Source organism: Bidens hawaiensis, unplaced genomic scaffold, assembly GCF_021521415.1.
Source record: "Bidens hawaiensis isolate Kalapana, Puna unplaced genomic scaffold, B.hawaiensis_p1.1 tig00001382_1, whole genome shotgun sequence".
In the NCBI taxonomy this organism is placed as follows: Eukaryota; Viridiplantae; Streptophyta; class Magnoliopsida; order Asterales; family Asteraceae; genus Bidens; species Bidens hawaiensis.
In genome coordinates this window covers 4,191,499-4,205,345 of record NW_027491078.1, presented here as the reverse complement: position 1 = coordinate 4,205,345, position 13,847 = coordinate 4,191,499, and the positions used below count along the sequence as shown (strand labels likewise).

Sequence of the window (13,847 nt, the reverse complement as noted above, 5' to 3'; positions counted from 1 at the left end):
GTGGTATGGTCAACAAAAGTCAAAGCCGGGTCAGGTAGAACCAGTTCCGGGTATAATCGGGTATTTGACCGGGTTTTTCGGCTGCTCTTTTTTTTGCTGGTTTAGGGTAGGATCGGGTCTGGTTTTTACTAGGTATTTCCAGGTATGGCTCCGGGGAGAAATCCTATACCAAGTCGTACCCACGAATCGGATATTGGTAGGAACTGGTTCCAGGTAGGATCCGAAACCAGGTATTTTTGTGCACCTCTAAAAAAAATAATGCATATTGGGAAAATGTGGGAAAGGAAAATTATTGGGCGTCCATGTGCTGGGCCAAGAAAAATAAAAAGCACATGTTATTTAATGGGCCGGATTCTAGGCGGGACGGTACTTGGGTTTGAACTTTGGGCCCAGTTGACGACTTGACATTTAACTTGGCACCAAGTCACCAATCCCCCATCACACTTTTTTTTAAGGAGGAGTGAACTACATTCTTTATGTGTTTAGGCTGTCGCACTCTTTAAATTAGGGAGCACCTTTACCCTACTCTGGCTAGACTATGTTGTTTTAACCGGGCTCACGCTAGCTTCAGAATTTGGCTTGGGCGTTCCCCTGGGAAACCATACCACCAACTGCCACTTGACAGCCGTTGTGCCACCACAAGAGTAGAACTCTCTGACGTAACATACGGCGGGACGAAAACCCGAGCGGGCTCGGGATTCGAACTAACATCCTCATAAGGACTATTGGGCTAGCTCAAATCCTTCATTGGCATAATCCACCAAAAGTGATACAAGTAGGGATCAAACTTGAGCCTCCACTGGAGTACCGAAGTCTTCCCACCAGTAGGCCACAAGTGGTGGTTACAACCATAACCATTGCTTGCTATTTAAAAATGAACAAATTTGTAAATAAATGCATTTATTTTCCGGTGTTCCCCGCTCCACCTCCACACTACTCGCTCCATCGGCATGGTGCTCCACGCTTCCCGCTCCACCACCTCAACTTCCTTCCCCGTTGCATCTCCATCCGCTTCTATGTTCTTCTTGAGATCGTGTAGTAAAACTGTTTTTTATTTTTTAGTTATAACCATTGCTTGCTATTTAAAAATGAACAAATTTGTAAATAAATGCATTTATTTTCCGGTGTTCCCCGCTCCACCTCCACACTACTCGCTCCATCGGCATGGTGCTCCACGCTTCCCGCTCCACCACCTCAACTTCCTTCCCCGTTGCATCTCCATCCGCTTCTATGTTCTTCTTGAGATCGTGTAGTAAAACTGTTTTTTATTTTTTAGTTATAAAACGACTAAACATTACATTTCAAGCATAGTTAGGGTAAATTTAATGATTCAATCATAACCTTTTAATTGTCACATCCTCACATGGGACCTATACAATATAAGCAATGATTTATCTAATATTATTAAATAATAGTGTATTAACAAGATCTGTAAGTTTTCTAATAACATATTCTCGTGATTGAACAAATAGTCGGTTTTTCTAATAAAATATTCTCGTGATTGCACGAATAGTCGGTGTTCATGTGAAATTTTAAACTTTAAAGAACACATATGAAGTTAACCAAAGATAGTGATTAGTGTATGCCTTAGCAACTTTTATTATTATTATTATTATTATTATTATTATTTTTGATTTCACATAACATTTTTAATACTTTTTCATTGAGATTATTTATACGTGTGAACTAAAATTAAAAGTATCTTATAATGAAATAGTATACATGCATGTATTAAAGAAGGTCATAAGCATGTGGGGTCATGTGATGGCATATGGGAGTATAAAGACCACAAATGGAGCATAAAGACAAGAGTCCTATGACTCCTTTCACATGGGCGACTATATTGAGTGTATGGCAAACATACTCTTGAAAAACATTTTGTGGGAAGCCTTTAGTTGTATTTAGCTATTTACTATTTATTTAGATCGGTTGAATCTGATACGAACTTGAAATTTTGATATGCATCGAAATCTGAAAATGATGTTAGACACATGAATCTGAACATGATAGAAATATTCACGGTTAACATTAATATAACCAGTTTTATGTTAAAATTAGTTGATTATGTTTTACGTAATATATTCGCGTACGTATAACTATTCATGTAAACGAATACATACAAACACACATAGAAGATAAGAACATAAGGGTTTAGATGTTTAGTATAGTTAACCGGTTTAATCAATAAACCCAATGTTTTTATCTTTTATAACGTAGAGCTCACGAACCACGTGAAAAACAGTTTTCATGGTTTTAACGAGTACAACACCAATCATCGTTTATTGGATGATTAAATGGAACATCACATGAAGTGCTGCTTTCACTACCCTCCTCCAGAGTTTATGAGATATTGTTATCAAACCAATACTCCATTTATTGCCCTTTTTCCTACTTATATGTGCATTAATGTATTGTACTATATTTTTTGGAATTTAATTTCAACCTTCCAACAATCCAAACTTAAATAATAGTACAATAGATTCATATCACAAAGTTTTATAATTGCAAACTCATTGTACAGTTTTTTAAAAAACAAAATTATATTAAAAAGCAAATAAACCTAAAGTGATAGACAAGAAGCCCAAAAACAAGCTACAACCAACAGCTAAAACGAACGAACATCAAACTTATCAAGAAAGATTAACGAAAACAATTTTGTTGATTTGCAACCTGAATCCCAGTCAACGCTCGCCCGTTTGCTTCTAGTTTCCGTCAACCAAAGAGTATTAACCAATGTACTTTTGTTCCTCAAAAAACATCGCACAAATGCTATCCTTTTGTTCCATAACCCTGAAACCCAATGCTTCCCCAACATCGACTGTTATGTCCGATATCGACTTCACAGATACATCCTCATTTAGTACCTTGGTGTTCAATCAAATCCACTAAATTATAAGGATCACTATCTATGTATGGATTCAAATTATTTATGTAAAACAATGAACATGCTAAATACAATATTCAATTAGTTTGGATAATAATTAATCTTATTATATATCACACAAATCTGAGTTCTATGAAAGTAACACATAAACAAACTCACCTTGTTGGTTTATGTGATGTGGACCTTGATGTTTCCATTTTAAACCCATTAATCATAATTGTTATCTTTCAAGGATTTCAAACACACATCTTTTTCCATTGTTTCAATAAAAAGATTTGTTGTTTATAATCGTTACAAAAGTAATCATTTTATCATATATTTTATTATTAAAAATAATTGGGCAATATTTTATTAGAAACATGAAACATATATATTTTTTAAAGGCAAATTGGATTTTTAATAATCATAACTTGATGTCGTTGGCCGATAATAATCTTAATTTTAATTTAGAAAACAGCCGTCACCGGTCCCAACTTTCACACTATTTGTTTTCATTGGACATCCGTTAAAAAAAACTTAACGACGGAAAGTTTTTTTCCAAATTTCAAACTGATATTTTAGGGCTTTTGATCGAAAGGAGGATACGAGTCGATTGATGTAAAACTTATCTTAAAACAGTGGTCCAAACGACTAAAGGATGCTTCGATTCCTGTGTTTAAACTTTTAATTAACAAAAATCAAGCTGCTTGAAACACCGTTTTGAGGTAAATTTTACATCAATCGACTCGTATCCTCATTCGATCAAAAACCCTAAATTATCAATTTGAAATTTGGAAAAAACTTAACGTTGTTAAGTTTTTTTTAACAGATGTTCAATGAAAACAAACGATGTGAAAGTTAAGACCGGTGACAGCTACTTTCTAAATTGAATTGTTATCGGCCAACTGCATAAAGTTGAGATTATTAAAATTCAATTCTCTTTTTTTTTAAAGTTGGGATGAGTTAAAATAATGGGCTCCAAACAAACTAAACCGAGCCGAAAAAAGTATATATATATAAATAAGAGAGGGTTTCTAATTCACTCATTCCAAGCAAATCTAGCTTTACAATTTTTACTAGTATACCATAAAATAAAAAATAATAGACAATATTCTCAAAAATCTCTTTATTTCTAACACTGTTCGGCTAAATAATAATTATTATTATTGTTTTTTTTTCCTGAAACTCCAATCGATTAACACTTTTTGTTTCGGGTATATTATTTTATATTATATGGATAGCAAGACCAAAAAGAGGAAAAATATGTTACTTTTGTTATGAACTGGATTTGTATAGAATTATTGATGAAATTATTATGGTAGTGGGTTTATGGTATGGTCCCAGATATCTTGATGTCGGCTTCATAGGGGTAAAATCGTCCTTTAAAATTGTTATGCCGACTTTATAACCTCATTATTGACCTCGTCTTTATCTATAAACAATATTAGTAGTAGATAAGATCAACCCAAAAGCAAGGGTCAAAATTGTCAACTCATAGCCACACAAACGGCAACAATAGTATTGTTATTATCATTAAAGTACCATTTACTATATCTTTTTGTGCATTAAAGGTCAAATCTTTTTAAATGTAACATTTAATGTTTTAAATCTTCTTTTACATAATTTCAAATGCATTGAATCAAATGATTTTCCCACGTTAACCGAGCTAGTCTTTTCACGAGATGCCAACCGTTAATACTGATTTTAACGTTTCAGTCTTAACACACACATAATCATCATCATGTGTCAACCGTCCATATTGATTTTAACGTTTCAGGCATAACACATACATGATCATCATCATGGAGAGAAACCAATTACTAGCCCCCCACCCCGCGCGAAAAAAAAACCTACTTTTATTACTATGACCTTTAAAACCGAAACTTAAGACCAAATGTTATGGAGGGGCTTTCAGTACTGGCATGTCACTGCCATGTAGACAGAGAGACAGTCACTAACTAAACCATTAAATACATATAATGGTTTAACAACTTATCAATCTTACGGGCATACACTTTCTATTATCTAAAAGATGAATACTTAAAAGTAAACGATCAATTAGCCCAATGGAAGAACATGTCATACTCTAGCTTTATTGACATATTTTGAGGCATTTTTCAACGCACGCTTTAATGTTCTAATGTCTCATTCGACATGACGAGCCTATTAGCCTTTTCCATTCAATGCTCGCCCCTACCCTTTTAACGTTTGAATCTTCGATAGGTGCCTTTCGTCTTTTAATTATAATAGGGATCGTAATAGAGTAAAAAGTACTATCATGTCACAATCATAAGTTTGTATGTAGTCACGATTGTCATTATAGACAAATAAGTTTGAAACTTACAATATACGCTAAATATAAAGTCTGGTTATTATTTAAAAAACACATGACTATATCATCTAAATATCAAATTTCAAATTCATATTTTTTTATTTAATTTGATTTTTATTCTTAATTTTTATTGTTACAATAAATTTAGAAAAATATGTAATAATCTTCGGGCCAAATGATTGAGGTGAGATGAGACACCTAAATATTTCATTTAAAAGAGTGAGATCATGGGTTCAAGTATTACATTTGACAAAAAATATAAGTGTTCTTAGTTGAACCAGAGGGTTTTCTCATATATAACGGGTTTTCTCGTGAGGGTGGTCTCTGGGTGGGGTCTAATGAGACAAACTGATGTACGAGCTTTCCTTCGAAGACGTGCCAACCCGGCACTCTACAATTTCATACTCGAAACATTGAAATGATCCCTTCGAACTCTACAATTTCATACTCGAAACATTGAAATGATCCGGTAGGCCAGTGGCCTGTCAGTGACCCAAATAACCGTTAAAAAAGGTAGAGGTGCACAAATCAGTTTAAAACTCAAAAATGGTTTGGGTTGAAACCGGTTATGTTTGGTCAACAAAAGTCAAAACCGGTTTCTTGACTAGGTTACGATCGGTTTTGGTTCAGATTTTGACCGGTTTTTGCTGGTTTCGGTTTGGTTAACCAGTTTGGAACCGGTTTTGGCGGAGAAAATTACAAACTGGTTCCGAACCTACGGCTTCAATAACAATTTGTATTCCGCAGGGTTTTTCCTGAGGATGGTCTTTGGGTGGAGACTAATGCAACGGATTGATGCACGAGCTTCACTTCAAAAACTACAATTTTATAAAGAATTGAAATTATGCCAACGATCTGTTAGATCCGAATAACCGTTAAAAAAACAATTGATTAAAAACAAAGACAACAAAAAGAGCAGGTAGTGTAATGATGGCTCCCTTTTAATTCACTCACTCACTCTTTTATTATTTCATTTTCACGTTCATCAAGTCTTCCAAATCTACTGCTTCCATCACACACTCATTCTCATCTTCCAAGCAAAGAACCCTAACAACGGATCACATATACTTATCTTCACTCTTCATCTTCACCTTCTTACTTCCTCTCAATTACAACGAACACTTATTATTCCGTAATAATATTAATTCACTCTCAAATCTCTCTTTTAATTACAAATGTCTAATCAATTAATGCTCGTTTTGTTTTAATTAATTGCAGCGGTGATGATTTGAAGTTGAATTCGTAATGGCTGGTGAAATTGAAGAACCGTTGCGGTTTAACTTTCAGGTAATTAGATCTGATCTTATTTCGTTACTTCGTTACGTTTCTAGTAGTTTACGCTTTGTATAGAATCGAATTTAATTGTTAATTTTGAATGAGTTCGTGTGAATAAGTGAAGATTAGTGAAGAACGGATTCGGTTTAGGTTTTAGGTGATCTGATTTGGTTATCTTGTGATTTGATTGTGTGATTTGATTAGTTTGTTAGGTTTCTAGTAGTTACCGGTTTGTATCGAATCAAATATTGTTAGTTTCGCATTTCGTATGAAGACGTGAAGAACTGCTTCGGTTTAACTTTTAGGTGATCGTGCTTTATGTTCGGATTACTGGATCTGATTTGTTGTGATTGTGATTTGGTTGTGTGATTGATGTTATGCGATTAGTTAGTTAGGTTTCTAGTGGTTACAGTTCGTATTGACTTGGATTTTACTGTTAGTTTCGCGTTTAGTTCGGTTGCTATTGGCGCTATTAGACTGATTGAATCAAGCTAATGCATAAATGAAGATGATTACTGGTTAGATTTGCTTTTGATGTGATCTATGTAAGTATGTAACATTTAGTTGTGATTGTGATTTAATCATGTAATTGATGTTATTTAATAGGAATTGTGATTGTGGTTTAATCATAGATTTGATCTTATTTGATTAGTTCATTAGGGTACTAGTAGTTTCCGCTTTGTATCAAATTGAATTTCACTATTAATTTCATATTTCGTTTGGACGTTAAGTTTTGTTTGCAATGGAAGTTATTAGATATTTTCCCCTTTTAAGGCAGATATGTTGATTGATTTAAGCTTATAATACATAATTGAAGATGATTATTGATTAGATTTGCTTTTGATATGATCTATGTAAGTGTGCAACATTTAGTGTTGACGTCGGCAGAAGCTTACAGGTCTGATCTCGTCTATATGAGATACCTTGCATGAAGTAACTATCGGTAAATTTGAGTATTTGGTTGTGTGTAATTGCAAGTGATTGTTGATTTCTTCCTTGTTTAAGATCTCATTCTTAAACTGATATATGTGTTGTTGCTGTTGTATTAGCAAAATGTCAACTAGTTGTGGTACTTTGATAACGAGTGAGAGGTGGTTCAAAATGGAAGAATAGTTAGTTACAGCAAATCATAAGATCATTTAGTTTGAGTAGTTTAATCCAGAATATGCAAACTAGTTTAGTTTTTACTCTATGTTCTCTAGTCGGGCGGTGGGGTACCTACTAGCTGTTAATAGGTATTAATCGGTTGGATTCTTAAATATAATTTTTCAAACACTTTAAAGATTTTGACACATTTCAACCGATATTGACCAAAATTGACAGATTTAGACTGCCATTGACCGACTACTTATTTGCTTGTCTGATTAGGCGAAATCGAATCGGTAGCATACCGATTAGTGATTCATCATATTCCTTGACCGAGTATAGTTACTTGCTAATGTAGAAAAGTAATTGACATAAGTGATTTAACACACATTCCTTAACTCAATATCTTGAAATCATTTCAATTGGACAGGCAGAACTCTTGCACTCTGGATCAATCTCGTTTGGAAGATTTGAATCCGAATCGTTATCATGGGAAAGAAAATCATCGTTTTCACACAACCGGTATCTTGAAGAGGTTGAGAAATACTCAAAACCAGGTTCAGTTACTGAGAAAAAGGCATATTTTGAGGCACATTTCAAAAGAAAAGCCCTTCTGAAACAAAGTTCTTCCGAAAGTCAAGATGAAAGAGAACATCCTACCAGTGAAAATGATGACCTGCATGATTTACAAGAATCAGAAAATGGCAATGATAGCAAGCATTTTACTTTCTTTGATGAGAGCCCTCATAGTTCTGGTCATTTCAGTTACAACAAAGAAACCGAAATTGAGATATGTGTAAATCCAAACGTTGAAAGTTTACGTGTTGGCCAAACAACAAGTGATCCAGATCATCTTAAGCTTGAAGAAACACATCAGACTGAAACTGCAAATGTGGACTTGGTTAAAAGTGAAGAAATTACAGAAGTGACACTTAATCATTCGGTTGTAACCGTGAATGTTGCATCAGACAGAAAACATCCAAAGCCAAAACCGAAAGCCCAAACCAATATTACTCAGGTTTCAAGAAACATTTCCACTGAACCATCTAATGTCACTTCTAAAACCAAAACAAGGGAAATCAAGGGTTCACCAAAAGTAAAGAAGTCAACTAGACCTGCTAGTGCCATATGGCATTCAGGAAGAAAATCGTCAAAATCAGAGGTGAGTTTAATATTATCTTTAAACTATATTATCGCTTGCTCTATTAGGTTGTTACATAAATCACATTGCATATGATGACATCGTTTGACATTGGCATACTATTAGTGTTAATGAACGAATCTCTTCTGTTAGGAATCAAGCACAAGCTTCTCGAAGGCGAAATTACCTCCACCAAATAAAAGGTACTCAATTTGGCCTGTAAACGAACACAAATGGTGCATGCTCGTGTTTGTTCGTTTAATTTTAACCGAACAAATGATCGAACACGAACAATCAATGAACGAAAATTTACCTGTTCATTCATTCAGTAACAGTGTAAACAAACGATTCACAACATAAACAAATGAACATAACTGAACACAGATAAACAAACGTAACTGATCTTAAACAAATTAAAACTAAATGTGAATTAACAATTTGATGGGCCTAAAACATTTAAATGAACATGCTAATGAACGTAAATGAAGGAACTAACAAATGTAAGCTTACGAACATTAATGAACGTAAACGAACGAACATTAACAAACTTAAATGAATGAATGAGACATGTGTTCATGTTCATTCATTTAACTAAATGAACAAAAATTTATGTTTATGTCCGTTCGTTTATTAAATTAACAACAACAAACTTACCTCTGAGCGGTTCACTGAACGTTCGGTTCGTTTTCAAGCCTACTTCCAGCGGTCATACAAGTTGCATGTTCATACGTTTCGCTTTTTTGCAGCATTGTTAAAGAATCTAGACCAGAAAAGTCTCTTCAACGAGCACGAGAAACCGTCAACAGGTTCTAATCTTTTAAAACTTCCCTTTATGGAAAAACAAAAGTATTTATTTATCATCTTTTTCTGTTAATTAACAGGACCAAACCGACTGTTATTCCTCCGAGCAAATCACATGCCAATCAGACTGCTACCGGTTTCAACTTTAAGAGTGATCAAAGAGCAGAAAGGAGGAAAGAGGCAAGCCGAACATTCATTAATCATTATGCAATTTACCGAAACTATTTATTTTCTAAGTGTTCTTATTGGGCTGAGACTTTTTAACAGTTTATTAATTCAATTATTTGAATTATCAGGAAAAAAGGACTGCTGCAGAGACGACACAGTACAGAAAAAATCTCAACTTTAAAGCGACACCGATGCCTTCGTTCTACAAAGAATCCGTTCGCTCTTTAGATCACAAGGTATACAAATCTTAAATTATAATTCAGCAGTCTTTTCATTCCTTCTATAAAATAAACTAATTTGATGTACTGAAAATGATAGGCTACATCATCTAGCAAGACACCAAACAGACCGCGAACCGCTTCTATGGCTCCAAGCACCAAAAAGGTTCCATCAAATTCCGCCAGCTCATCAAACCCGAGACCCGGCTCTTCAACGTCTTTAACCAACCGAAGCCGTCTCCCAGAACCTTCTAGAAAAGTGCAAGATAAGCAAAAGGACTTGAATTTACAGAAACAAAAACAACATGAAGCAATTATAGGAGCACGGGCTAGAGAGACGAAAAGGAGGAGTTCACACGGGCCCCAGGCTTAAACCGGGCTACCTTCCGGTCCGTGTCGCCACTTGATCGCGTTGTTTTCATGATGGTTTGCAAGGGATGAAGGGAATAAAGCTGTTGTACCTACATGGTAGATCGAATTAGGAAATTACTAAAGTACCCCTTGTATGGGAGAACATTAAAACTAGGTAAAATGGATGCTTTCTAGTATTACTTGATGTATAAAAGATTAAAAACGTATAAAAGTTTCTCTGGAAAATATTAGTATCGTTTTTTGGAGGTGGAGATAACCGGGCCAGGCCCAGACCCGCTCCAAGGGATTGGTTTGGGCCTAGCAGTTCCAACAGGCTGCTAAACGGGTCGTGTTTGTAGGTTGTTGGCTAAAGCACATTTGAGACCCAAAGGTCGTGTTTGCAGGTTGGCCGGTCGAATGAGCATGGGCCTGGAAAATTTACACAAAACTGAACACGAAAAGAACTGAAAATCATGCACGAACCCGATATTTTAACTTCCTTTTACGTATTAATATTTTAAAAACTTCCAATTTTACAAATAATTTTTATTTTTTAAGCAGTTAAATTTAAACTATACAAATTTATTTTTAAACTTCTAAAATTTTAGCATAGGAGTACTTACAATTGTTAAAATTTATTACATACAATTAAAATAAATAAATAGGTTAAACGAGTAAACGGAAGTAGTCACAAAGACGACCTGTTTAGCAAAACATGTTTGCGGATTTGACATGAAATTTAACGAACCCGTGAATTTCTTGTTAAGTTCGTGTCGTGCACTTGCGCTACCCGACTGAATCTGTATATATTTTTTTTATTCAGATCAACACATTTCTTGATAGATGAGGCATAATTGTCTGGCACAAAGACAACCGGACAAATATCTCAGTCTCTACATGTTACTTCCATGTTAGCTTGTTTTATACAATATCCAAAATCGGACAAAACATTACAAAATTATAAAAAACCAAAGTGTTTCAAGTTTCAAGAGCCAACTAGTAGTACATCAATGATTAAAAAAAAGTAACATAAATAAAAATCCTCAAAATAACATTATGATCAACAACACTAAAATAAAGAAAAAAGTTGCCAATAATGTGCCCTTTTAACTTTTGTTCATCTCTTGATCACTTTCTTCAACTCATACCAATCATGCCCACAATGAGAAAACTAGAAAACTGGTAAGTAAGATCACATTTGTAGATCGTATACGCCCGCATTTTGATGAAGGTTGATCAGTGCTATGAGATGGCTTCTTGGAGTAATAAGGGAACCATGGAACTAAAGTGTCCGGGGTTGGTGGTCCAGTGCCATAGAAGTTAGTGTTTGGAGGGTTATAATATGGGAGTGTAGTGGAAGGTGGAGGGTAATTCGCCGCCTGAGAAGGCGGCGAATAGGTGGTGACTGGTGGATTGTTTCCACCACCAGTGCCACCAGTATTACCACCGCCTAGAGGCGGTTGGTTGCATGGATATGGACACTCCTGACCCAAGACCGAAGCTGACGAATTTAAGGTTATGTAAAGGAAAATGAGGGTGGAGAGAGTTTGGTAGATTATAGAGGTCATGTTGAAGTGAAATGAGAAATATGAGAAAGTGTTATGAAGTAGATAAAATATATATGAAAAAAGGGCTAAAGAAGTGAGAATTATTACTAGTCAACAAAAGATGAATATTATGTACTATAAGATGGAAAAGTTACAATATTTAGGGGTCACTTTTGAATTTTGATAATGGTGAGGGGCCACATCTGCCCATAATGCATAATTGCCGAGTCATGCTAAGTTTGGTAAAAGTTAACTCAGTTCCTGAGTCATGACTCATATATCTGTCTAACTCGGTCAAGTTGGGCCCCTGTTATTGATTAGGAAATTAAAATTGACGCTCAATATAGGACTATAGTCTATATAGGGACCCCTTTTGTTTTAGACCATGTATAGTGAAGCACTACTTCATCTCATGGGGCCCCTATAGTGTCAGGAACACCGTCCCTCGGGGTGCTATTGTCGGGGGGAGGGGTGATTGATGGTTTGCTTATTTGTTTTTTTATTAAATAATAATAAAAAAAATAATAAGCTAACAATTTGAATGAGCTCTATCCGCTACACCCATTTTAGCCATAAAACCTTTATGATGACGTGACACACATGACACATAACGTTCACATAGAGGCTCCATCCATATACCACACATGATCTTACATATATTAAATAAAGTTAAGTTAAATGTCATTTTATAGGCTTTAAATACATAAAATGTCATCACACAATTTAGGAATCTAGACTATGGGCCATAATTAATGATGCTATCATTTTATATAGAATATAATATGGATGCAGTCCCGGCCTAAGGGAGGGCAAGGAGGGTGACAAATCAAGGCTCATTCTCCCAAGAGGCCCATAGTTGTTAAAAAAATAAAATTTATATTTTGTATATAATTTTGTTTTAAAATAAAAGTGAAAAAAGGATTCTTTGGTTTAATTGAAAGTGTTTTAAACTATAGAAACAAAGGTCATGAGTTCAATTTCGACAATTAGTGTTTTTTTTATAGAAAAAAAATTTCATTTGTGTTTTATATGAATCATTTTAATAACATGTTTATTATTGTTTTTTTTTGGGCTTTTGAACGACAACCATATTAGTAAAATTATCAAATTATTTATTACATAAATTGAGACCGTGATTTTAGAAGCCTGTTTTTTACTCGTCCTAGGCCCAAAATTTTAAGAGATTATCGGAGACAGCCCTGCATGGACGAGTAAATAAATAAAAGTATATTGAAGTTTTTGTATCTAAGACATGATCAATAGGATCAGTGTAGCATTTTGGCTATAAGGTATGAACCAGACCCTTAAAGGGTTCTATGCGGACAATCCAATCCATTCTTCGAAGGCGAAGGAGAAACACCGCGCCACCCTGAATGGTCATGCATAAACTGGAGGGAATGAGGTGGTCACATTGTCCGTTCCCCTCCCTCTTAGATTTTGAGCAAACCATGAGACTATGTGCCTACTTGACTTAATTTGAATTCTATGAATGCTTGAATTTATGCTCGATTATTTTTTTTTGTCTGTAGTACTATTTCAACCTTTTTGCCTTTGGTGTTTATAAATTTATATCAGAATGTTTATAAAAAAGTTAAAACAACATTGTTTATTTTGATTAAAAAAAAGAGTTAAACAAGAACAAATTATAAGGAAAAAACAAATTATTAAATCAATAAAAATGTTTTAAACAAAATAAAAAATCATTAAAACGATTGTTAAAATTTATTTGTAATCCCTACCATTTAAATTTGTAATCCGTACCATTTATTTGTAAAACGATTATTAAAATTTATCACGCGACATAAAAGGTCATTGAAATATGGCCCATACGAAGTTTTAATATAAAGTTCACTGTTACTATTTATCATCATGTTGAAACCGATAGGATAACAAGTCACTCCCTTGTTGGTTTGGTGGTTTAAAAAAAATACGAAATTAGTTTTTTTATTTACACTAATCTATAAATCACAATAATAATACATATTTGATGTTTAAAACTTTTATTAATTTTTATAACTATAAATATTAATTGCACGTATGATTCAAGTATATTCAAATTGTGATT

At 34.4% G+C, this 13,847-nt stretch overlaps 1 pseudogene across 1 annotated transcript; it reads left to right on the top strand.

Moving 5' to 3' along the window:
• The first annotated feature begins 6,395 nt into the window (after positions 1-6,395).
• Positions 6,396-10,291, top strand: LOC143573004 (protein WVD2-like 7; annotated as a pseudogene). The gene is made up of 7 exons (XR_013142350.1): positions 6,396-6,482; positions 7,987-8,718; positions 8,851-8,900; positions 9,444-9,503; positions 9,579-9,678; positions 9,795-9,902; positions 9,985-10,291. The product of XR_013142350.1 is annotated as a protein WVD2-like 7 (transcript).
• Positions 10,292-13,847: the final 3,556 nt, after the last annotated feature.